General features: G+C 46.1%; 1 protein-coding gene across 6 annotated transcripts in view; it reads right to left on the bottom strand.

Annotated features, from left to right (window-relative positions):
* The window catches only part of ELMO1 (engulfment and cell motility 1), a 521,237-nt gene extending 496,842 nt beyond the window's left edge, over positions 1–24,395 (bottom strand). For 2 of the 6 annotated variants that reach the window (XM_032871410.1, XM_032871485.1), the window contains exons 1-2: positions 23,864–24,034; positions 12,160–12,305 (exon numbers count right to left, since the gene is read on the bottom strand). The gene's annotated coding sequence lies outside the window, so the exon portion shown is untranslated. The other 4 variants (XM_032871418.1, XM_032871449.1, XM_032871458.1 and 1 more) reach the window with 4 other exon arrangements.
* Between the last annotated feature and the right edge of the window lie 1,412 nt (positions 24,396–25,807).

Genomic DNA, 25,807 nt, shown 5'->3' with positions numbered 1-25,807 from the left:
AGTTCCTGACCTGAGGGAGAGCAGCCAGCCAACCTGTGCTCCCAAAATGCAGACAAGAGGTGCCTCTGTCCCATACAAATGGTGACCTTTAAAGAATGCAGTCCACAAGCCAGTTACGTTGTGCAACTGAGATTTTTGTGGCCCAGTCTGACTGATTAGCTATAATGGTTAGAACATCTGGCTAATAAGATTAAAGCCAATCCCAGCATAAGAAAATTAGCTTTCCTCTATTTCCACGCCACAGACTCATCCTTACCCCAATGTGAAACCATTACACAAGGCAAGCGAACAATACTTATCGATTCCCAATTACGTTTATAGCATCCAGAGAAATAAATTCAATAAGGCAATGAGTTTGCATTATTTATCCAAGTCTTTGCAGACCTGAGAGAGTCTTATTTCTGCTGTGTTTAGACAAAGAATTTACATCTCTCTGGCCAAGAGATTGAAAGTTATTGGCTTAATTCATCTGAGACCCTCTCCCAAATTTGTCTCTCTCTTTTTTTTTTCTGTGTCTCTTTCTAGCCCGAGGGACCCGATACAAGTCTCAACACATAGACAGCATTAATAAAGAAGCTTATGTGGTTTTCCTGCCTCTTTTAGAGCATTCAGCTGTGGGCAGGAACACACAACACTTTTAGGGAATTTTGTTTCGTCATGTAGCAAGTGGCTTTCATGATTTTAAATGTTGTGCTGGATTTCAAAATGCGGAAACCAGGCAACACCTGTCTTCCTATTTAGGAAAAGGGTTTTAGAATGGACTGTGCAGACTCCAAAATGTCCTATTTCTTCTAGTGTAATAATTCAATGTAAGATTTCTTGGGAAATTAAAAAAAAAAATCAGACAAGCATGACACCATAGTGAATCAAGTCACAAGGTCTGAAAGCACCTCCAAAGGGTATTTCAGAGCTCCTCTCTGGGTGTGGTGGGCACTATTTCGATATTTTTCTGTTTATAGTTCCTAATAAAAGCTACCATTTATTGGGCATTTTTCATGTGCCAAGCCTGTTAAGCACCACATAACATCCCCTAAGGAGTCTGTAGTACGAGCCTCATTTTGCAGATGAGGAAATTGTGAATCAAAGCCATCATATAACTTGCTTAAATTCTCACATCAAAAATGGAGGAGGTGGGATTCAGGTCTGGTTCTTTCCAGCTCTAGGTACCATGCTCTTTGCCACAAACCAATGTATTCTATATTACAGATTATTTATCTAAAATATGGAAGGGTACAATATCTACCATTTCCCCTCAATAACATATGCCATCACTTCACCATTTTTTGTTAGTCAGACATTTCTCTTCCAGCCTACAGGAAACTCCTACAGATACAATTAAGCCTGTGTCTCTTGACCTAACTTCCAAAAACTCTGCTTTCACTTCTGAGGCTAAATAAAACTTGCAGCTTTCCATTTTATTTCACTTCTCAAATACTTACCCCAATCCCTCTTTGCCTCTTCTCCCCAGAAATAGATGTCTGATTTTGCTGTGATGCACAGAGCCGTGCAGAATGAAATAACCCCTTCTCAAGGAAACACCCTCTTGGGGAAACCTAGATTTCCATGAGAAACCTAGAAATGAATTTGACAGATGGTGTCAGATTCATTTCCCTTTCTCTTCTTTTAAATTATAAGTGCCCTCCACCAGAGAGGCTGCATTTCTAACCACTAAAATGCCCTTCTCTGAAATTAAGGCTGCATTTCTAACCACTAAAATGCCTTTCTTTGAAAGGCCCGCCTAAACTAAATGATCTGCTTGAGATGACGTGCTGGGTGAGTGCTTCCTGAGGCCTCTGCAGTTGGACCTCATGGGGCCTCAAGGGCGGGGTGGTCCCCTTGGAAGCAAGGAGTCCCCTGTGGAATGCTGAACAAGGTCCAGCTTGGCACTTCCCTTCTTCCTGGGACAGCAAGACAAACTAGAAAGAGCCATGAACATGCTGGTGTCAGACCATCATTTCCTCCATAGCAGAATGCCTTTCCACAGTGGCAAATTCCTTAGAGGAGGAGCTATGCAAGTGGAAAAGCCATTTGCTTTACTGACCTTCTTGACAAGATCTTTCCTACTAGTGCTGATCACCCGGCCAGCTCAGAATGTCTAGCCCAACGGACTCCTAGAACCTTCATACTCTACTAACATCAGCCATTTTTCATATGCTTGGGTATATAAAGCTTCCTTCCATTAGCCCGCGGCGGTACTCATGGGTAGAGATTTAGAAGGCACAACATGCTACAGAGCTCACAAAAATCACCAGATTGCACAGTACCCACACATACTCCCTAATTCAAGCCATAAAGGACCGGCCATGTAATAAGATTCTCTGTCCCATCTCTCTTGTATCTGAACAAGCTATACTCTCCTCAAGAATCTTTTGATATTAGCAATTTGGGTAGAGCCTTAGAGATTCTGGCACTTTAGCAACATGGCCAAAAGCCCGGGAATCAAAAAACAGATGTGGTCTGAAAATTCTAGGCAATGAGACAATTTACCAATGCTGAGAAACCTGTAGAGATGATTTGCAAACATGACTTCTGTCCTACAGTACCCGTCCTCTAATGACTGTCTGAAGTCGATGCTGTTCAGAACTGGACTCCTTAGCAGGGGTGACCAAGAAACCTACTTCAGTCTGCGGACCTCCCAGAACATTTTGTTTTCAACTTCCCAAAGAGTAACATATGCCACAACCAACAGCAATTGGTATTTTCTTAATTGCCCATTTTGCTACATAATAGGTAAAACCCAAATCATCAACAGCTAATTTATTTATTCAACAAACAGTTACTGAAAATGAATTCCTGCCCTGTGCTAGAAACTAGGAAAACAAAGATGAAAAAGGGGTGCCTTCAGGCTTGAAAAGAATGCCGAAAAAGTAAAAATTTCCAATTTTCATAGATTTACTGTTACCTAAAATTACCAATTCATTTTCATAGATCTTTCTCTTGTCCATCTGTTCACTGCTAAGCCTAGTTCAGCTCCTAGAAGGCCTGGCCCCTGGCAGGCCCTGGCTGAAAGAGCAGTGGGGGGGAATGACACAAACTCTGCCAACTACTAGTTTTGACTTTGGCCAAGTCATCATGGACCTCAGATTTCTCATGTGTAAAATGAGCTTAAAAGGATTAGGTTAGGTCCCAAGTGCGTGCGCCACAGAATATTGGTTCTGCAAAATGTAGTAGGTTTTATTGAAGAAAAAGGGAACCTGTGGTTAAACTGCATTTGAAAACCAACAATATTACAAAGAAAACAGGTTTCTGACTGCAGGCTTCTCAACACTTAACATGCTAATATATGAAGAGAATCTCCCCAAGAAAGTCCTACGGGAGTCCCCCACTCAGTGAGGCTACCAAACCCTTCATGCTCTCTGGGGCCCTGGCACCTAGCGGCTCAGCACACATGTTAAGCTCTCGGTAAATATTTGCTCCACAGGCCTTTGGTCTCCTAACAAAAGGATCTCTTCTCCAGGGTCTTCTTTGATGTTAACTCTTCTCATTGACCTAAGATCAGCCGATGTGCAGGCCATCTTTCCAGTGGGCTCTGCCCCTTGCTGGCCCTCTGACCTTGGGCAAGGGATGCACCCTCTCTAAGCATTGAATTTTCTTATCTATACGATGAGAATATTAACAGACGTTAACGCAAAGGACTGCAGTGAGAATAAAATTCCATAACGTACGTGAATCCCTCTGCATCATATGCAGTAAACACTCAATAAATGTTAGCTGTTCTTGTTACTCTTCACGAACATCACATACTTTGGATTCCAGTCTCAGCCTCACCACTAAACAGACTTTGGCAAGAGGATCCCTGCCGAGCCTCATCACAGGCAAAATGCAGCCTTTGGATTACATCAGCGTCTCCCAAAATCTTGCTCTTCAGGGACCGTTTTCCAGCCCTATTACATTTAATATTAACATTATTGCATCTTAGGGGTGCCTGGGTGGCTCAGTTGGTTAAGCATCCAACTCCTGGTTTCAGCTCAGGTCATGATCTCAGGGTCCTGAGATTGAGCCTCCCACGTGGGGCTCTGCGCTCAGCACAGTCTGCATGTCCCTCTCCCTCTCCTCCTCTCGCCCTCGGATAAATAGATAATCTTTTAAAAAAAGATTATTGCATCTTAGTCTCATCCTATGGAAGAAAATCTGAAACCATAGGTTTGATACATTTATACTTTTAAAATGCGTATTAAAATGAATAAATAATTATTTAAATATATTTTAAAATCCAGCATTAGTACCCAACCCCTCTTCAATATCATAGCAAGGGAAACATTAATTAGAATCTCTAAGATCCTGGGGCACCTGGGTGTCTCAGTCGGTTGGGTGGCTAACTCTTGGTTTCTCAGGTCAGGTTGTAATCTTAGGGTCATGAAATCGAGTCCCATGACCATCTCCATGCTTGGTGCAGGGTCTGCTTCAGATTCTCTCTTTTCCTCCCACTGCCCCTCCTGCTTATACACGGGCTCTCTAAAATAAATAAATAAATCTTAACCAAAAAAAAAAAAAAAAAAGAGAGAGAGAGAGAATCTCCAAGATCCTTTCAATAAAATATTCTAAATCTTCTTTCCTGAAAAAAATCACAAACTAAACTTTCCAAAGCTAAACTGATCCCTCTAAGGAAGAAGCATGGTTCAGACCATCAAAGGGGTCCTTTTTAGAAACTAGATTCAAATCATTTAACAGCTGGAAATCAAAAAGGACCAAGGGCACGGAACTGATTCTGTGACTTTCCGAGTTCAGATATTTCAACTCTTTTTCTCTGTCAAGCAAATTAATGTGTGTACTTATTTGGAACAAAATGTTTTGCAAAAATGGACAACCACTGCGGTTCAATTTACAGAATAAAAGGACATCTCCAGAATGTGCTACATTAGCTGGGCAGTAGGGAGGCATTTTTTAAGATACATTTTGGGCAAAGACTTCTTCAAATTCTAAAGCTAAAACTCACAAAAAGCACATAACAGGATGATGGCACCCAGCCAAGAAGGAGAGCACCTGCTCCGCCCCCTCCCCCTAGGAAAAGCACATGGTGAAGAACTCTGACACCTCAGGCGAAATAAACCCCAGTCACCTCACCCCGCTGGCAGCAACCGAGGCTGAAAATCTGTCACAGCTCACTCCAATACAATACCGCCCTCCTTCAGATGTCAGCAAAACCAGAGCCACTATGAGATAGGGGAAAAACAAAACATAAAGAGCACTGTAGACTAGTCATAAATAAAATGACCAAGGATTCTGTTCTGTAACCATTTTATGGCCCACAAATGTTCAGCCCCATCATGAGTAGGAACAAGTCTAAGTGGTAGTCTAAAATGTCTTTTCATTAATATCTTTACTTTTAAGTGCAATTATTCTAAAGCCCTTTTAATAGCTGTCACTTATTCTTTTCTAGGCTGTAGCAAATTACAGTGGGGGAGATGGCTGCTGACAGCTCACATCTGCGAATGGCACATTCTCGAATTTCTGCAAGGTCTGTGGTCCCTCCTTCCCGGCACAGCTACCAGGAGTACCCAAGTCCTGCAGACTATTGTCTTCACTGCCCAGGTGGGCCAATTAGGAGCCCTTGGTTACGTCAGCTGTGTCTCACAAGACCTCTGTCTACTGTTTCTCCTGCTGAAAAGGGAGGAAAATCGGTTTTCCCGTACACGCGCCAAACACATTTTATCAATATGAAGGATGCATGTTTGGGAAGAGATGTGTGGAATGCGTGAGTCTGTGTGCAAGAGTTGTGTGTGTGTGTGTGTTTGTGTGTGTGTGTGTGTGTGTATTTGTGTTGGAGGAGGATGCGGACACTGATTTCATTTGAAAGGAATTAATATTCCAGGTATTGTTAACATCATAAAGCTCATCCTCTTAGGACACACATCCCAGGGAAGAGAGAACTGGGTCAAAGACACAAAGCAGTACATAAAAAATAAAATATTTTTGAAGCTAAAATAGTACCTAATAAAAAAATCTGAGTGATCACTTTTGGCACCTGGAAAGTGGTACAGCCTGTCCCCAAAAATTAAAATTGTAGGATACAAAAATAACTCTTCAGAGGAGCTTTCATAACTCGGGCTAATGAATCCAGCTGTGTTGCTTCCTAGTGGTCATGGTTAAGTGGAACGTTGGACTCTGGACAGGCACTGGGCCGGACCGGTGAACAACAGAGTATATGCAGAGAGCCCGGACACATCTGTGTCACCCAAATGACAATCAGACACCAGAACTGTACGATGGCATTTCTTATTATAACAGCAGTTCATTTCCAAATCAACATGTAGCCTAGCGATCAAAACAATCGAATGGGAAGGCGCGCTCGAAAGACCCGTAGGAGATATTTTTCAAGCCTTTATGTGTTCAAAAACTCAAAGACTCAACAGATGAAAGCAGAGCAAACACAAATTAATTGCTGCTCAGAAGATGAGCTTTTTATTTTTTAATTAACGTTCTGTCCTTAATCCAAAAGCAGAAGTAAAACATACGAAGTACAGCGCTTACGCACCACTTCTGGTGAAGTGTTACCTTTTCCCCTCAGGCTTTCTTTATCCCCATCCAAATGTTTGAATTTAAGATGCAGCCTTGGCAGTGTGTGTAGCTCAGTGATGCAAATAGTGTGGGATGGCACCACCCAGAACTCCATGCGTGGGAGGGCAACCAGGAAATCAACTTCCCTTTTCTCAGTGTGACTCCATTCTGTCCGCTGGAGGACTGGGGCCCACGGATTGTTGCTTGTCTTTTTCGATCGGAGAAGGGAGGAGGTAAAGAGAGGCGAATGCCAAATAATATTTTGGGAGTACTTATATTTGCAAAACACCTGAGTTTAAGCTGTTAGTTTCCAACTTGTCATCTTGTCCTCCCTTCTCTCAGCCATCCCACATGCGGCCTGAGGTCTTGAGGCCATAGGAGGAATGCAGGGTCTTTGGAACAGGCGGATATCTGGGAACAAGGGCTGGCACAGATTAAGAAAGGCAATGGGCAATCCTAAATATGTTGGAGTGATTCGTTTGAAACATCCCTGAAGCCTCTTCTAGGAGTACTGACAGGCAGCGAAAGAGGGGCTGCCCTCCAGTTTACTGCTCTCCTATCTTGCTGTCTGAAAACCCCCCTTTGGGCACGTTCTCCGTGCCCATGAGCAGGGCAAAGAGGACGTGGTGATGAATGTGCTGCCGTCATTACACTCAGGAGCTCCTGAGCCGTCAGGGGAGATGGAAAAGATGCAAGCGCACATTGACAAGTTTTGTTTGTGTTTTTTTGGACAGAGGCATGAATGAATTCCCTATCAAGGGGCCAACCAGTCAGAGGTCAAGAAGGCTTTCTGAAGGAGACATTGAGAAGTGTGTTAGGTTTTAAATGGTGAAGAATGGAGCTGTAGGAAAGAAGGGCAACCAGAAGTCATCCAGGGCCTTCCAAAAGAACCTTCATGCATCAGTTAGCCAGGGCAGGGAGTCTTTGTGTCAATACGAATTCCAGAACCTGTCCAGACTCAGAATTTCTGATGTCGAGGGCCCAGATTCTAATTGTTTTCACAGCTGAGATGATCCTGAAGCAGCTGCTCCATGGTTTTCCGCTTGGGATATCTCCGTCAGGTCGAGCACCCTCCCTCCGCATTATAGAGGTAAGAGAACCGAGGCAACCAAGGAAGGACACAGGTTAGACTCAGTATCATCCTGTGACTAAGACCCAGGCCTCTTGATCCTCAACTCCATGGCTGGACCACCAGAGCCTGCAGAGCTCACCATGTACCTCTTCCATAAAGCACGCCTTTGGCTAATACAGTGACTGGTGCCTACATGGGGGTGTTAGTCCCACTGTATTCTGGGTGTGCTCACTGTGCCCGCCTCCTCCCCTGGAGAGAGCAGAGTCTCTCCCTGTGTAGCACCATCTCCCTGACATCGAACGTTTGAAGAATGAGTTCATGAATGAAGCCCACAAATAGGACTCCCCACAGCATCAGGTAAGTACTAAGAAGGTCACCTGTCCCCAACACACTTTATTTCTCTAAAGAGAGAAAAATAAGACCCAGCAACCAAACTCTGATACTGGAAAACACAGTGAACTTGGATTCTAAATCATAATGCAGAGAACAGGTAATGCGAACTTTTTTGGTAGACATAACCTATGCTAATAAAATGCCATTTTTTCCCTACAACAGTTAAAATCCAGCACATACTTCAGAGTCTTGAGCAAACCTGAAGGGTGTTGGAAGCTAGCCACAAACCGTGCATCCTGGAAGTCCGTTAGGACTCCTAATTTCATCCCTTCCAACCAATCGATGGGCTTGAAAACACAATTCTGGAGAAGAGGTTCAGAAAGCATATACCCTTTCACGTCTACTGCATACCCGCTGGGGCCAAAGAACTCCATTCCCTGGTGACATTTTTCATTTTATTGCGACAACGTGTGGGCACCATTTCCATTCATCCAGTAGGAAACAGAAGTCATGAGAACATAACGAATTTGCCGCCAGCAAGTACACGATGAATGATTTCAACCTCAGTCTGCATGGCTACAAAGCACCTCCTGCCTCTTGCTCCCCCAAAGCCGTTCTGCAAAGTGTCTAAGGGAGGGCAGGGCTAGTTGGGGATGGGGGGAGATCAGCCCTCCAGCTGGGCAGGGGCTCCAAGCACTTTCTAGCATGGTGTGGTTACCACATGGACAGCAGAACCAAGGACCAATCAGAACATTGGTCTTGGCTAGTTAGTCGCAGTGTTTCTAGAAGGGAAGACGGGAAGCCCACTAAATTCTTACTTAATCTGGTGGAAGCAGAAAAGCTGTAAGTCAGATGGACAAAAGTCTGACCCGAATCATAAGAACAGTCATGGCCTCTCCATCCAACCCGAGGCTCGAAGCAGTTTAGAGGCCCAGGACCCATTAAATGAAGGGGAGGCCACATCCCCTTGAGGATGGACCCTCGTAGATTGCCAAAAATTTATACTGTTACTCGTTCTCCTAACTTTCCTCCGAAGGGGCCTCCAGGCTTTCTTTGGGGGCGGGGGGATATACCTTGGGGAAAAGGAAATAATCAGACCTTTTGGGGATTACTGGACACTGGCTCTGAACTGACTAATGCCAGGAGACCCAAAATGTCACTGGTGACCCACCAGCCAGTGATGGTGCTTCTGGAATTGAGGTGATGAGAGATTTTTAGCTCAGCTCTTTCTCATACCCATTCCAGTGGGTCCCGGAGCCCATCGGTAATCACTCTCCAGCTCCAGAATGTATAATTGAACTAGACATACTCAGCAACTGGCAGAATCCCCATGCTGGGGGAGCAAGTCACTATTTGTTTATTTAATTAAGGGAGAAAGGGGCTGTGGAAGATCCGGGAATGTGGTTCCCAAGGCCTGAATATGCTCTACTTTTGGAGTGAACTCAGAACACTCAAGTTTGGGGTTTACTGTGTGTGTGTTATTTGGCTTCAAAGAAATGGGCTTGGCTCAGCACTGGAACATCAGGATTAATCATTCCAGCCATGAAGAGCCATGACACCTATCAAGTTTCAATTGCTAGCTGAAACCCTTGATAGCTGCTAGAAAAATAAGGTGCAATTATAGCCTAGAAACATAAATTATCAAGGCCACGGTGCTCTCAGATTGTAATAAATGAAGTGTGGGTAGCCACATATGTGGTAGGGATCCCAGCCCCCAGTGTGTGTCACAAATGCCTGGTCGCCCACAGGCACTGGAGAGGAAGGAAGAGAAAAGCATTCTCTCCAGATTCAACAGTGGCTCAACTGTGGATGAAGGCACAAAGGGAGAGCAGTTTCAGGGTTTAAGCCAAGAAATGTTTTCAACATTCATACAAGTGATGGTCTCTGATATCTATGCCCACAGGCTTTCTGGTGAGTAGGGGAGAATGACAGGTAGCTACAAGAGGTATAAATACTTCTGCAGACAGGAATGCAAATGACAAAACAGTGGTTTCCTCCTCTGGAAAGTCCATTACATCGAGGGTAGACTGGGGGCCGTGGAAGGACAGGAAGGCAGTGACTGTTGCAACCACGGGACTAGACATTGCAAAGCCACGGCCGTTGGCCTTCCCACCTCGGACATCTGGTCTGGCCCTCAGTCACAGTGAGCTCAAGTAGGACTGGTCTTTAGCAAAACTGGGTACAATGAGAGTTACATCCCTGAACCACGTGTCCTTGGGCTCCTCACTCAGGGACAAAGAAGCCATTTTTAAGGGCTCTTCCCAAAGGGACTGTAGGACACAGTGCTCACGTGCATGGGTAACAGTGCTTCATTCTGGAAAACATTGACTGAGTACCTATTATGGGCTCAGCACTGGGAACATGCACCTTCGGGAACTCCCATCTACTCAGCACAGAGAAGGACTCAACGTGTCCTAGGAGAGGATACCAGGACATCCAAGAAGGTTGCTGGAGAAGGTGACCATGGAGTCATGCCATGCAGACCAGAGGGAGACATGGGTCCAGGGCACTTTACTCTCGGCTCACCCACTGAATTGGTGGATGCCTTTTCTGTGACTTCTTTTCTGCTCTAAAGTCTGCCCTTGATATCCATTTCAACCCAACTGCACCGGAGCAGGAATCCTGGGCTCCTACCCTCTCCGGAGAACAGCCGCAAACAGTTCTCTAGGAACAGTGTCAGGAACCGTGGACTGGTCTTACTTTGGCAGAGCTCCAGAACACACCAAGCCTCCGGCTCCAGAGGGCAGAAGCCCGAAGAGGGGCTTCTCATCCCCCTGCCTCAGCTGGCCGGCCTTCCCCACCACCTCCGTGCCCCATAACCTCATCTGAGACTTACATAAAAAGATTCTTATTAAAATGGCGACAAAATGTAAAGTGAAATATCAGAGACACAGAGGGAATAAGCCATAGATCTGAGAAAACAGCTGCATATGAAAGGATTAGGAAAATAAATTAGAAGAAACTCAAAGGATTTAGAATCCATTTCAGGTGCACTAGAAGAAAATCCCTCCAGGACCGAGAGAACAGGTCCAAGTTAAAACCTAGGCAGGAACAGAGGCTCCCTCCTCTACTGGCCGCCTCTCAGTGTTTTACCTCAGGGTTTATATTCTTTTTTTACTCCTTAGCACTTTTGGGGATGATGCTGTTCAAAGTGAAGTCAGGACCACTGGCATCACTGGGTCCTGAGGGACCTGCGAGAACGTAGCCTCTGGGTGCCCCGCAATACTTGGGCAGCTGGAAGTCCGAGAACCACGGAACCAGCTACTGTATCATTCTTAAGTAGTGGTGATATCCGTGCTAAATCTTGGGTAAGCTGCTGTTTAAAATCTGAAGGAGACACTAGTGACTAAATTGGTTGTTTTAGAAACTGTTAGATTCTAAAAGTGGTAAGAGTACAGTCACGTTGTGACCAATTTTAAATAATGTAAGATTTACACAATGAAGCCAATACATACAATACATACATCTGAACACATCGCTCCCTCAGGTGAAACACTCCAGTGACTTCTCACTGCTCTTCTTTTTTTTTTTTTAAGATTTTTATTTATTTATTGGACAGAGATCACAAGTAGGCAGAGCAGCAGGCAAAGAGAGAGGGAAGCAGGCTCCCCACTGAGCAGAGAGCCCGATGAGGGCTCGATCCCAGGACCCTGGGATCATAACCTGAGCCAAAGGCAGAGGCTTTAACCCACTGAGCCACCCAGGCGCCCCTCACTGCTCTTCTGATAAAGACCCAGACCCCTGATCCCCAGGAGCCTTCCTTTCCACTACTCCAGGCCTGGTGAACTCCCAGCCCCCGGCACTCTGCTCTTGGGTTCCTTCAACCCCCACATCTGCTCATCACATTCACTAGGCATCTGCAGGGACTCCTCGTTCCCCACGGAAGTCCACTCTCTTCCCAGCCCTCTCTGACTACATGAATCCCTTGCCGTAGGCTCTTCGAGCATCAGCACCTTTCTTCCCCAGCCCTGGGCCCAGCTTAAATGTCACATTCCTTCGTGTGATCCTTTGATCACTGTACATTTCCTCCACAAGAGCAGCCCAAGAAAGCAGCAACACGTCTGCTATTTTTCATAGGAAGGGGACTCACCATTGTTTATGTGTCCCTTAGTACCCACCCCCCGCCATGGTACCTAGCAGGTGCTCAATAAATATTTGTGGATGAACAAATGAATTAAAAAGTATTTTAAAAGGAAATGCTGGAGGCAAAATCAGACCCACGGTAGCCATCAAGCATACCCCGACCCCTCTCTTACAAGTTAAGGGCTCCAGTGTGTCTGGGACCCTAAAGACTAAAGTCCTGTGGTAGCTCCCCTTCCCATGTATAGGACACTCGGTACCTTCTTTGGCACTTTTCACTTCAAATGGATGACCCCAACTCTTCTTATGCAATTTCCAAGGTCTGAAAGAAGAGTGAAACTCAATTTTACAGCTGCCATTGTGCCATTTCTCTGGGCCTCGCATTGATCTGGTTACAATTACCCTAAAGCCTATTCATTGTCTGAAAGATGTAGTTTGACATCAAAACAAACCTGGAGCTTTGGCTTCTTATACTCTTGTACCTCTTTAGGTGCCTTAACATCCTCAGCTCCCGGGGTCAATTCTCAGACTGTTTCATGGCAATTTCATATGCCAGAATTGTTAGCAGCATATTTAAAGATTGAAAATGGCCCTAAACCAGTCTGCAAGTAATCGCAACACAATTCTTAGGACAGTGGAAAAGTGTCTCCTGGGAACATAAGTGAATCCACCACGACCGCCCTCTTCCCCCTGCCATCTTGCTGGCTGGCAGTCAGCCCTGGCTGAGGTAATGACCCTGACGGTGTGCTCTCACTGGCTCCTGAAGCAAAGCTCTCATGGCATATTCTCCACCAAGCAGCATGGCCACTCGATACGAAGTCCCAACACAACAGGTTCAATGGAGGCAAAAACAAATTTGACAAATGGAGGGGACTCAGCTGCAGGAGAGCTGGTGTTAGGTGTGCTACAGAAAAGAGCATTCAGTTTGGATCTGCATGATGTTGGGCAGTCAGCCTCTCTGACAGATTTCCTCACCTGTAAAATGGGTACAAGGTAAGTCAATGGGTCTGAATCACTGTGAAACTGTTACATACATTTGTCTGAATATAATTCTCCAGTGATTTACTGTAAATCTGTATTTCACAGTAGAAATCTTGTTATGAGTCTTCAAACATTTCCCATCAGATCCCATTTAAAGCTATACACCAATCCTAATACATAGTGTAGAGGTATCGCTCTATAGCCGAAAATCTACCAGCTGAACGTTCCCTAGTTATCACCCTGCTTGGGAGAAGAGAGAGTGAGTGGAAATTTATTTTACACTGAAAATAGTGTGCAATTTGTCACGTGCCAAACAAGATTTGCATATAGTGATTAGATGAGGGACTTTTCACAACTCTAGTAGTCGGGGGTGGGGGGGAAGATATACGTTTCAAAACACAAGTTTAGAGTAGTTTCCATTTGCACAGTTCTCTTCCACACCCATACTTCACAGCAGTTTAACATCTGTACTGAGGTTGATTTTTTTTTTCCATCCACTCATGAAAGTGGACAGGTACATGAGCTACTGCTTAATGAGCTGGTGAGTCTGTGAGCTAGTGGTTGCCTTCCTGAAGGCACATAAAGCAGAAAAGTCACCCAAACAAACTGGCAATAGCCAGAAAGAATAAACAGAAATGGAAACAGGTGTCTTCTACTTCTACTTCTACAGGTGGCCATAAAATGAATTGTCCAACCTAAGACACTTTGCAAAGGGAAAGTTGGTACGTGACATTAAGCTGGGCCAACACAGCTATCCTGGGTCTAACACTCAGAACTGTAGTCATCCAACCTTAATTTTTCTGTTTTATCCCCAGAGTATTTGTTAATTGGTGTGACAGGCTCAGATCAAACAAGAAAGATTACTAACACTTTACTACCACCCACCTGCCAATGAAGATTAACAATCTCCCACTTCCCGGAAGGCTTCAAATGATTCAGAAGGGGACATTTACCAAGTCTTATTGGAACGACTGAATTTCCTTAGTAGGCAACAGAATCACATGAAACCCAGTTCAACTGAATTAAATTCCTGTCAATGGCTCTTCCCCTGGTACTCCACTAACTGGGGGTTTCTCACTGGCCTTCCTTCTACACTGGGCGAGTGCAAATAGCCCCGCCAAAAAGCTGGATTTAAGGAAAGGGAAAGAGCCTCATTTCGCAACCTCCATTCTCTCTACACAAGGCAAAATAATAAGACAACAAAACCCCAGGTTAGTTCCAAGTGAATGGGAGATAGAGACCTATTTATAAGAGCTTTTCTTCAGGACCTCAGGTTGCTAACAGGATTCATTATGTCAGTTCTTTTAATTCACAATCAATTGTAATTTTCCCTGACCTGTATTTCAGCAGTCTACCTCTGAGGAAAAGTTATATAAATCAAACTAACAGTCTAGCAAAAATCTTAGGAGGAATTTCCTAGGCTACTTACAACTCATAAAGAAGATAAAATAATAAATGCATGTCTTTAAAGGATTTTAGCAAGATATTTGAATAAAAGACCTGAATAGGAACTATTAAATTAGTAATAATAACCTCAGCAAATCCAATGCACTGCTATCGGGGTATCCTACTTTACGATCATCATTCCATTTAATGCCCTCAGCAGCTCCAAGAAGCAGGGACTTAGATTATCTCCATTTGAATGATAAGAAAACTAAGGGATGCCTGGGTGGCTCAGATGGTTAAGCTTCTGCCTTCGGCTCAGGTCATGATCTCCAGGTCCTGGGATCGAGCGCTATGTCGGGCTCCTTGGTCAACTGGGAATCTGTTTCTCCCTCTGCCTCTCCATCTGCTTATACTCTCTCTCAAACGAATAAATAAAATCTTTAAAAAAATTGAATAATAAGAAAACTGAGGCCAAGAATAATAATTAACTTACACCAAGCCTGTCAGCAGGCAGAGTCCAAAAGATACTCAAACCCTCAACTGACAAGCATGTATGTATTTAGCCTTAAACCTCAAAGACTCCTGCTTTTCCCTTCTTCCCAAATCCAATCAGTCACCAAATCTTTCTTCTTTCATCGATGTCAACATCCTTTCTCTCTGACTTGCATCCATCCAGGGGGTCTCCAAAAGCTGTCTCCTTAAAGGAAAAGGATGGTCCACTACTCAGACTAGCAGGTGGGGGCAGAGAGAGTTGCAGTTACACAGGGAGCCCCCTGCTTTATTTACTTCTTCATTTGACCAAGATTAAGTGTTTCTTAGGGTAGGCCCAGAAGGAAGAAGCTGACAGCTTCCATCTCTCCTTGGCACCTCCTTCCTGTCTCACCCTCTAATCTACCTTCCCTATTGCCCTGGGAGCTGGATTTCTGACTGACTTCCAGTTGCGTCTTTTCCTTCCCTAAAATCCTTTGTTTTTCCTTTCCACTCAATGGATGCCCAGCACCCCAAGGAGTTGACACGAGGCCTCTTCCAGACTTTCTCCTGACTTCTGTATTCCTTGGACACGTCATGTTGTTCTTCCTTTTAATACTCAGCTTTCCAGATCTTTCTCAAAGTCCCTTCATTTTGAACTCTATCCTCTGCAATCCGCAAACAGTCTACATACATGTACATTTACCACCCTCCACTGTGAGTGTCTCTTAATGGGTCTGTCTCCCCACACTGCTCCCATGAAGTGGATCTTACAATGTGCAGGGGGTGCCCTGACTACAGAACGTAAAATGCAGTCAAAATGGTTGCTGAGTGAATAAATGAATGAATCATGTAAATAATGTATTGTGATGGGTGCTGGCAGCCTAGCAATATTCCGGTTTGAACACATAGATGCATTTTAAATGTAAGTCTCACATTTACTTATTGAAATATACTACAATTAATAAATAAAACTTTATTGTGCTTCTCTTGTATAAACCCAGGCAAATGTTTCCCCAAACTCTCCACTGAAGAAGAATGGATGGTAATTGAGAAAACGGTCCTAATGAGTTGAAGTCACTTTCTGGCAGTAGAGAAAGTCTAAAGATGATGGAAACATATTCATTTCTTGCTAAAGGTTTTGATTTAATGAGATTTGTAGTGACTTGCTATAAATGTGACAAGCACTAGAGAAAATGGGATTTAGGAGCTGATATAATAAGTTTCTTTGCATTTAAAGACTTTTCATTATTAGGAGAACTGCATGGATGTGTGTGTGTGTGTGTGTGTGTGCATCTTTCTCTCTCGCACATACAGACACACATACTTACTAGTAAGTGTATGAAAGAATCAGTCTCCTTCCCCCAAATCTGAATTTTTGAGTACTCCATCACTTCCCACAGAGTGGTCCAGTATTAGGACTAACTAGGGCACGGGGTCCACTATAAAAATGCTATGAAAATGGTGAGGTGGGGCAAAGGGGGGATAGTGGTCAGGAGTCAAGGAAAAAAACCAGCCTTACTCAGTGCTATTGGAATTCACTCTTCACTCAGCCAAAAATACGCAATCTAACCAAAGTCCTTCCACTAGCTCTACCTCCCAAGCCACATGTCTTTTCAGGACAATGGGCAAAGCCAGCTGCGGCTCTACATTTGGATTAAAGAGCCCGAAAACAGAAAAAAAAATTATTTTGAAATGCATTACGCTTCAAAATTAAGGGTAATTGTGTGTAGCAGCCTGGAAAATATAGCTCATCCAGCACTGCTCAACCACAGAAGCCCACAGCACCAAATGCTGGTTCTCTAAATGCAATTTCAAACTTAAAAAAAAAAAAAGAAAAGGCACAAAGGGCGGAAGGAAGGGTGGAGGGTTGCTATAGGGCTGTGACTTATAAGGAGGCTGCTGCCTTGGGAGTCATAGCCGGTCCCCAAGTGGCCGTATTTCTAGGTTGCTTAAGCCACTAGAGGCTGCTCTGCACAGTTACTGCAGCCAAACATCGAAGGTAAATAAAAGGTCGACAGATAATTACATAAGAAAATAAATGAGGCAAGATTAGGATAGAAATCTAATGGACAGAGGAGGAAAGGACTTCACAGAGAGACACACCTGAAAGGCTTTCCCCTGACCGGTTCAATGTCCAGGTCACACTAATGGAATAGCAGTATCTCTTGCTATCTAACTAGCCCAGGGACATTGTACAAGCAAGGGAGGCGGCATTTCACCCTGTTAACTCATTCCCACACAGACACTTCCTTAATCTGGTGACAGAGGTCTCTGAATGAGCCAAACTGAGCCTCGTGAACTACCTCCCTCGTTTCATTTATCACATTCCCATTCTGTAGAGGGTATGGTTACTGCAGCAACCAGTGGCCAGGATTCTAGACCTTGTGTGGAAACGGAAACATAAAATCACTCACTATAGGTCTCTCCAGCCATAGCATACCAGGAAGAAACACACGTGAAATTCGGCAAAACTGAGCTGGGTTAGGAAGACAATGGTAACACGGAAAGGAAGGAAACTCCAGATGAAATGTGAAGATCTGGAGGAAATTAAAGATCATAAAGGGGTGAGATCACCCATAGGAGAACAGACCACATTAGGGTCTGAGGAGTAAGCCGTAGAGAGAAAGCTGGGGCATTTATAGTTGCTGTCAAGTCTAGCCTATCTGACAGCACATCTGTTAGTCTTAACTTATCCAAGAAAACAAAACAATGGCTCTCAACTTGGGGGTGAGGGTGGCCCTGGAGGGACCACTGGCAATGTCTCGAGGCATTTTTGGTTGTCACAACTGGGTGTTGCTACTGGCATCTAGTAGGTAGAAGCCAAAAAAGCTGGTGTTTCCTACAATGCACTGGCCAGCACCCTCGACAAAGAATTACCCAGCCCCAAACGTCAAAAGCGCTAGGTTGAGACTGCCTGAAATGAAGAGTCAACATAGAAGGGGCAACAGCCCGCAAGTAGAAAATGAACAGAATCGATAGCCTCGGTGTCAGCCCGCGGGGAACCGCCCCGGTTTAAAGACTCCAGTCTCTGGCCGCCTTTGTTGGTATGAATCTATGGGGCCAAAGAAATAGCACAAGTTAAGACTCCGTTATATGTATTCCCTACTCACTACTTGGTCCCTTCCCACCACCAACGTGTTCCAAGCTTTTGCTCTCACCATGACTCATCCACAGAGTGGGGAAAAAAGTGTTTGCTAAAGAATAAGTGTCTATTCTCCTTGGCAAACAGTGTTCTCATTTTTGATTAATGAATTCCATTCTGGCTTATATGCTTCAATATCGTGAGCTTAGAGAGTGGGCATGCTGTCCCCATGAGAAAGATCCTCTAACCCTCTCAAGGCTAAGAAGTTTGGCTGTGGGGGAGATATCCAAAGGGAGGCACCAATTCAGCCAAATTCGGCCTCAGTGGCAGAAGACACCTCCCTGGGAGCCATGGCAACCCAGGGCATTTCTACCAGCAGACAGGAGAGAAGGGCTTCCTGGATGCCCAGCAGCATAGCACAACATGGCAGGCCTGGCCTCAGACCAAGCTAGAGAACCAACAAGCACAGAAAATAACCAGTACCGGCATCATGGTGCCTGGGAAAGGAACAACAAGGGAAAAGAGACAGAAAAACTGGGTGTAGGCTCAGATAGACTCTCCAACCCCCCCTGTGATATTGCAGTCCTCTAAGCCACATCTATAAAATGGGATAATAATGCTCTACTGCCTGTTCTCCACCCTTTGCAAAGCCTCATTCCAGGAAGAAGGGTGTCAGCTGTCGAGGCAAGAAGGGAAATATCACTTGGATCCTGTGACTCCAAGATCTCTAAGGCAATGCCGGGTCAGGGCTTACTGGAACATGGCGCCCTCCAACCACTGTCCACCACCCACCAGACACACCGCAGTCCTGGCGTCCAGCAAGTAGTAAACGTTTTCTAACTGAGGAAACTTCCGTTCCCTGAATTAACGTGAGAACTAAAATAGCCAAAACTACAGCCTCAATTCCTAAAATTGTGGTTCCAATAATAATCTTGCTCAGATTCTGGAAACCAGTGTTTGTGGGGGCCCTAGAACACTGACTTGAGAATCGTCATCTCCTTCTATTTATACATGTGACTAATCTCTCCACTCAGCGCCACGCCAGGTTGTTGCTGAGGTTAATTCCGTTTGGTGAGCCAGCATTCCTTCTCCCACATGGATTCCTACGGGATACTTCACGGTTACTCCACCTTAGGCCTGTGACAGAATTCGGCTCAAACTGTACCTGCACTTATCCTGGGGAGGTGTGGAAAACACAGCTAACTTATTCCTGGATCCTATTCGGGCTTCAGCGCAGGCTCTTATAAATAAGTTCTAACTGTTAACACTCAGACAACCTAAATCACTGGGCGGGGGTGGGGGGGGGGGGGGGGTGGGATAGCAAACTGCAATGTGTGTGTGTAGGAGGCACTCAGAGATGGCTTTTCCTGCACCTGATCGCCTTGTGCTAGGCCTCATGGGAGCCACACTCTGTCCCCCAGATGGGTGGTCTTCAACAGCCTTGTTTCAGCCAGAGCTCAAGTTCTTGTCCTTTCTCTTCTTTGGTTGGCTGGTCCCAAGCCCAAGTCACCTAAAATGTTTTATCTAATTATGTATCATGGCAGTGTGGCGGCCACTAGGAAACGTGACTACCGTCTTTGCAAAGGTCTGAAAGTAATTAAAATACGCACATGGGGAATACTGGGTGTCAACAATGAAAAGTTGAGCAGAGGCAAGTTCCCAAGACCTGAAAAGCTCAAAGACCTCCAAAGCTCAAAACTAAAACTTGGGCAGAAAAGAGGACATTCAGTCATTTTATTCTTGGTAAGAGGAAAGAGTAATTTCGAATGAATCCGCTGCCTCTCTGTATCACTAAGTGACAAACACACCAGCTGGATTTCCAGTTGTGACAATGGGGCGGAATCACGACCATCACGTCCTATCAGCAGCAGCATTTTATCAGTTAAGTCCACGGCTGACACCTTTACTGCTTCTGCTTGAACATTTGCAAACTGCAGCTCTGGGAGGAGATTAAACCAAAAGCATTTTGTAAGGGGGTGGGAGCAGCTAAGTATTTCTTAATGTATGGCCTTGTGAACGACAGTCATCAGAATCCCTGGCAAACTGGTTGAAAATGTAGATTCCTAGGGCCTCCAGAATTATTAAAACAGACTTTTTTTTTTATACTACATTAAACAATACACTTGACATTAAGACTTAGTGTCTGTTTAAAAAAACAAAAAATTTAGTGTAAAACGCCCCAGTTGTCCATTGTACTTTCTTTCACTTCATGTTTTAAACTGCTGGTTTGGACCTGATCAACTGATACTCAGATCTATACCGGGCTCGCAAGCCTAAACTTCAAAAACCCTGGACTAGTAGACAAGAAGGAAGCCGAACTGGAGTTGTTTAATTAGCTGCAAACACTTGAGGCTTTGTGATGCAGAGAGCATTTAGTAATTCCCCACCTCTTCCCAATTCAACAGAATGAAAGTTGGAAAAACCAAACTACCCACTTAGATGGTTTCAGGCATTAAAGCGGTGGCAGGCTTCAGTTACAAACCTTCAGGGTAAGAGCTGTCTTAGATCAGGACAGGAAATGTCCTCCATAGGGATGATTAGCTCTAAACTGAACCTTCAGTGTTAAGAAAGATGATAAGGTAAGCAAAGTGTGCACTCAGTAGAGCCCCTTGGCATGGCCCCAGCCACATCCTCTCTGCAAGGACTTCAAAGCACTCCCTTCCTCCACCTCTCCCCACCCATTCACACCGAACACCTAAAGGGGGTAAATTACTTTAAAACACTTAAGTATCATCCTATATCCATACTGTAATTTCATAGATGCTTAGGATTTAGAAGCACTATAGAAGCCCCTCATCTGTTACCTCTCTTGTTTTTCTAGTCCTAGATATTTCTTGTTTGTCTTCTCCCCTGCATCTGCCACTAAGTTTCTTTCTGCCTCCCTGTCCTTCCTCCCTTTACCCCTTCTCTCCCTCTGCCTCCACCTCCATTTTCTGGGAGGGCAGAGCGGGATACAGTGGCTATCTCTGACTTCACTCCATGCACAGTAACACCCTTCCTCCTAGAGGAGTATTTCTTTGGCTAAAGCAACACATGCTTTGAAAAGACTTTGCCCAAGGAGGATGATAAAACAAACACCAGATCTGAAATGGTTATGCATTATCAATAAGTCGTACTGATTTTCCACTCTCCCAAGGAATTGCCTCTCTCTTCCTTCAGGCTGAAAGTTCTGAGTCAGCTCCAGCACAGGTGGTCTGCAAAAGGAAGAGCTGGGTATGGTGGGAAGGGCAAAGAAAAAAACAAAAGCCTGTTACCTGGGTCCCCTTGCCACTGATGCTGCAATATTTCCCTGGTATATTTCCTATAACAGTCATCTCTTATTCAGTCCATCAGCAATTATTTACTGAGCACCTAGTCTGCTGGGAATCAGTCTAGGTGGACCTATACACAAGACAAGGTCCCTGCCCTCATGGAACTTCTGTCCTAATGGGGGAAAGAGACATAATCAAATAAACAAATGAATATATAATGCGAGGGGGTAATAAGTGCTAAGAGGGAAAACGGAGTTATTTAAGAGGACCAGAGAGAGGTTGGTTGCTATTTTACATGAGATAATCAGGAAAGGCTACCTGTAAGCTGACAACTGGGCAGAGAGAGACCTGAAGTGAGCAAGGCAGTGAGCCATCTGGACATGTGGGGAAAACTTCCTTGCGCAAAAGGAATAGCATGTGCAAAGGTCCTGGGGAGAGAAGTTGGAGAAAAGGAAGAATGTAGGTGGTCGGAATGGCTGCAATTAAAAGCAAAAGGGGCACCTGGGTAACAGTTTGTTCAGCATCTGACTGGTTTCAGCTGAGGTCCTGATCTCATGATTGTGGGATAGAGCCCCATGCACCCCACCCCCAGCTCAGTGGGGAGTCTATTTGAGATTCTCTCTCTCCCTCCCTCCTACACTCCCTCTGTCTAAAATAAATAAATAAATCTTTAAAAAATTAAAAGGCAGAAAGATAAGACATGGGAAAGGGGGTGGGCGTGGAGATATGACCCACCCCCTTTAGCCCACCCTGTAGCCCAATGCCTGCTCCTGGATTCCACAAGAACCAGGCCTCCGGGGCCTACTTCACAACCTCCCCTTCCCTGATAACCTACCAAGCTTCCTCCCCAGTTGCCTTCCCTCCTGACCCCATCCCCCTGCAGAGTTCCAACACTCCAGGTCATTCCCTCAATTTCCCAATTAGACAACCAGTCCATCTAATTAAAAAAAAAAAATCTGAGTAATAAATGTAGTAGGAAAAAAGGCAACGTTTAACCACAGCCCTCAAGAGAGAGGAAATGTACCATAGTAAAGAGCAGAGGTTCAGAAGGGCAACCATAAAAAAAAGTCTGCCACATGACAGCAGGAGATCTGGGCTTCTGAGGTTCTGCAAACTGGGGGAGGAAAATCCTTGAAATAACCTTGGGAAGTAGGTATGGAGGCTAGAGATGAAAAACCATGACCAAGAGAGGCCCTTAATAATAGTTCCTGCCAGGCTTTTTAACATAAAAGTGAACCTGAGTGGGGTTACGTCCCTCTCCTTCCCAATGTTAACCCTCAAAGAGCAAATGCATAAATACAGATCATTAATTACTTTTATAAACAAACAAACACCTCCTAAATTCTTCCACTGCCCCACCTCCTCCACCCACTCCCAAGCAAGGGCAGCGCTAAACCAGGAGCCTACAGCCTCTGCCCCCTGAGGCAGAAACCCTTGTCTTGGCTTCTCTGAAATCTTGAATACAAGGGATTAAGTCCGCCTCATTCATGGCCAGGGATGTTAGCAGGCCCAGGGTGCGAGACACAGGGTATCACAAAATATGCTCAGTGAGTCCCAGGAGCTGTCCAGAGGCCCCGGGGACCAGGTCACTGGGGGAGGCCAAGCCCTGCAGCTTTAGGTCAACGCAGGTCCGACCGCCAAAAACCTCTGCCCTGAGCTGCCAACGAACTTCAAACGGCCCCCAAGCGGGAGAGGGTCATTTGGCGGGAAGTCCCCAGCCCTGGAGCCCCTCGCGGTCGGTCGCGCTCTCTCTCTCTCTCTCTCTCTCTCTCTCTCACACACACACGCTCACACGCTCGCCGCCCTCGCGCGCGCCCGCGACACAACACGGACTTCCCAACCCCAAACACACGCGCGCACCCCCCGGCCGGCTGACTTCTGTATTTCCTCTTCCTCAAAGCTACTCTTGCGATCTCCCCTGCTGCTCACAGCTCGGATTCCAGGACCCCCCGAGCTCCGCTGTCCCCTACTCAGAAGGCGCGCCCGGTGCCCCCCCCCCCACCTTCCATGCCGGGATCTCCCACAGAAGCCCCCCTCCTCCGCCGTCATTCCCGGTCCCAGGGGGGGACCTCGGCTTGTCCCCAGGAGGCAGGCATTTACTGCTTCCCTCGCGAGTCCCAGCCGCCCCAACCGCCCCCTCGGGCCCTCCATCCCTCTAGCCCCTCGCAGTCCCCTCCCCAGAGCGCGCCGGCCGAGGAATTCCCTCCCATCTGCCAGTGCCGGAGAAAAGCCAGAGTCCGAGCAGCCAGTCCCTTCTCCAACGCAGCCTCTCGGGTCTCCAACCCCCAAATCCCACGCTCTCCGGTCCCCAGTACCCCGGCGCCAGCAGCACTGTCCTCCGGTAGCCCACACCAGCCGGCCCCAGCCAAATCCTCCCCGCGGGTTCCCGGGCCGGGGCCCTGCACTGCATCCCCCGCGCCCGCTCCCTCCGCTCCCGCTCCCACTCCCACACCAGCCGCCGGGCTCTGTCCAGACTTCCCCAACTGCGAGCGCCCGGGAGCGCCCGCAGCCCTCGCCCCGCCGAGCGCCGCGGCCACCCCCGCTGCAGCCGCGGCGCCCCCGGGGAGGAAACAAAAGTGTCTCCGCGACGCTCGGAGTCCCCCCCCCAAAGCAGGGCGCCTCCTCCTGTGCCCCAGCCCCAGCTCCCTCCCCGGCCCCGCTGAGGTCAGCGAGTCGGGGCGCGGCGCCAGCCCAGGAAACTTTACGAACCTGCCCGGGGTCGCAGGACAGCGGCGGTGGCGGCGAGGGTTCCCCGCGACCAGAGCTCTGGCGACCCGTGACCATTGAAGGGGGGCCAGAGGCTCTGTCCCCCAGCTCAGGGCCGCGGCGGTGTGGGTGGCTCTGCCTCTATCCCGTGCCCATCCTCGCCCGCGCACACGCACTTACACTGGGGATCCGCCGGCTGCTGCGCCGCCGGCTGCCGCTGCTCTCACTTCCTCTTCCTTCCTCCTGCTGGCCAGAGACACATTTTGCATCTGCAAGGCATCCCGAGATCTACCGCGAACTCTCCTCCCGAGCGGACGCTGCGGAGTGGCCGCCGCCGCCGCCCCCCAGCACCTGCGCCGGGACACGCGTGGTTGGCGCTTTCACCTCCCGCCCGCACCCTGGAGCCTGCCCACCGCACTTTGCCTGCGGGGGGTGAGGGAGGGTGCCCGCGACTTTTTGAAGTCCCCCTACTTAAAAAGAAGGAAAATGTCAAACACCGTGCACGCCTCAGATCGGCTATAAATAATATGTGTGCGGAGCATGACTTCTCGGATGAGCTCACACGCGGCGCTTTGCAGGCACTAATTAACTCCGTCACCGTCATAGCGCCACCTCCGGGAGGCCGAGAGCGCGTGGCATCTTTTTATATGCTTTCATTTTTGGCCACTGGTTTGGAATTTGAGGGGAAACTTCGGTGGGTTGTTTTAAAGCTACTTTAAAGAGCTGCTGTGTTTGTTCTGACGCTTTGCCTCTACCCTTGAGCAGCGGGGCGAGAATAACAGAACCTTTGTTCCCTCTTACAGTTACCTATGCATTTACATGATTTATTTCTAACCAGTTAAACCAGGGGCTCCCTAACTTGGCATAACTTGGCATAAAGCAAGACTTTCTACTCCCCGTTTGGTATTTGGGGTACACTATTTAATGCAACCTACTTCCGTGATCTTCAAAGCAAAAATAAAAAACTAACTCCCAGCCTAGCTGCCAGGAGGGAAATAACAGTCGTTGGAAGGTTGCAGGAGAAACACCTGTCCTCTCCCTAATCAGAAATATCTACATTGGCTCTGCTGAGAAAGACAAAGGCGGCTACTAATGCATTCCCTTCAAACTGGCAAAGGAGATAAATCTGGACCAGGGAGGCGCTGGAATCTAGGGTAGAAGGCAAAACTCTTTAAATTGCATTCTCACCCCTTCCCCCAAGGGGATTTAAATTTTAACCCTGTGCTGGCTGTTCATTAGCAGCCAAGAGCCACAAGCAACTATTGAACACTTTAAATGTGCCTAGTCCTGAGATGTTGTCCAAGTGTAAAATGGACACAGGACTCAGTGTGAAAAACAGAATGTAAAAACAGCTTGTTAATAATTTTTATGTTGATTACATCATTTCAACAAATGATAATAGATAATAAATGTGATGAGTCGGTTGAGTTATTGTATTGGGTTAAAATGTAAATATATATAATTTAAAATATTTTCACTAGTTTCTTTCTACATTTTTTTTTAATTTTTAAGATTTTATTTCTTTAAGTAAGCTCCACACCCAGCATGGGGCTCAAACTCACAACCAGGAGATCAAGAGTTCCATGCTCCACCAACTGAGCCAACCAGGTTTTTTACATTTTTAATGTGGCTAATGGATAAAGTAAGATTACATATATGGTCACATTAGTGGCTTATATTTCTAACGAACAGCCCTGATCTGACCTCGTATTACATGCATAACCTCTGGAGGCAGTATTACTAGCAGGAAGACGGGTCCAGACCATTATAAGCCAGTAACTTAAAACAGGATGATTCCAAAAAACTAATTTACCTTTTGTATTCCCTCATCTGTAAAAAGATAACAGTAAACAGGGTAACTATCAAAATGAAGTAATTTAATAGACAGTCAGTAAATGGAGCCTTTACTAAATGATGCTGTGAGGCACTTGTAATAACTAAGAATTT

The sequence above is a fragment of the Lontra canadensis genome, unplaced genomic scaffold, assembly GCF_010015895.1.
Source record: "Lontra canadensis isolate GAN:19392208 unplaced genomic scaffold, GSC_riverotter_1.0 scaffold2, whole genome shotgun sequence".
In the NCBI taxonomy this organism is placed as follows: domain Eukaryota; kingdom Metazoa; phylum Chordata; class Mammalia; order Carnivora; family Mustelidae; genus Lontra; species Lontra canadensis.
Note: the sequence above shows the minus strand (reverse complement) of the source record. Positions and strands in the feature narration are given on the sequence as shown.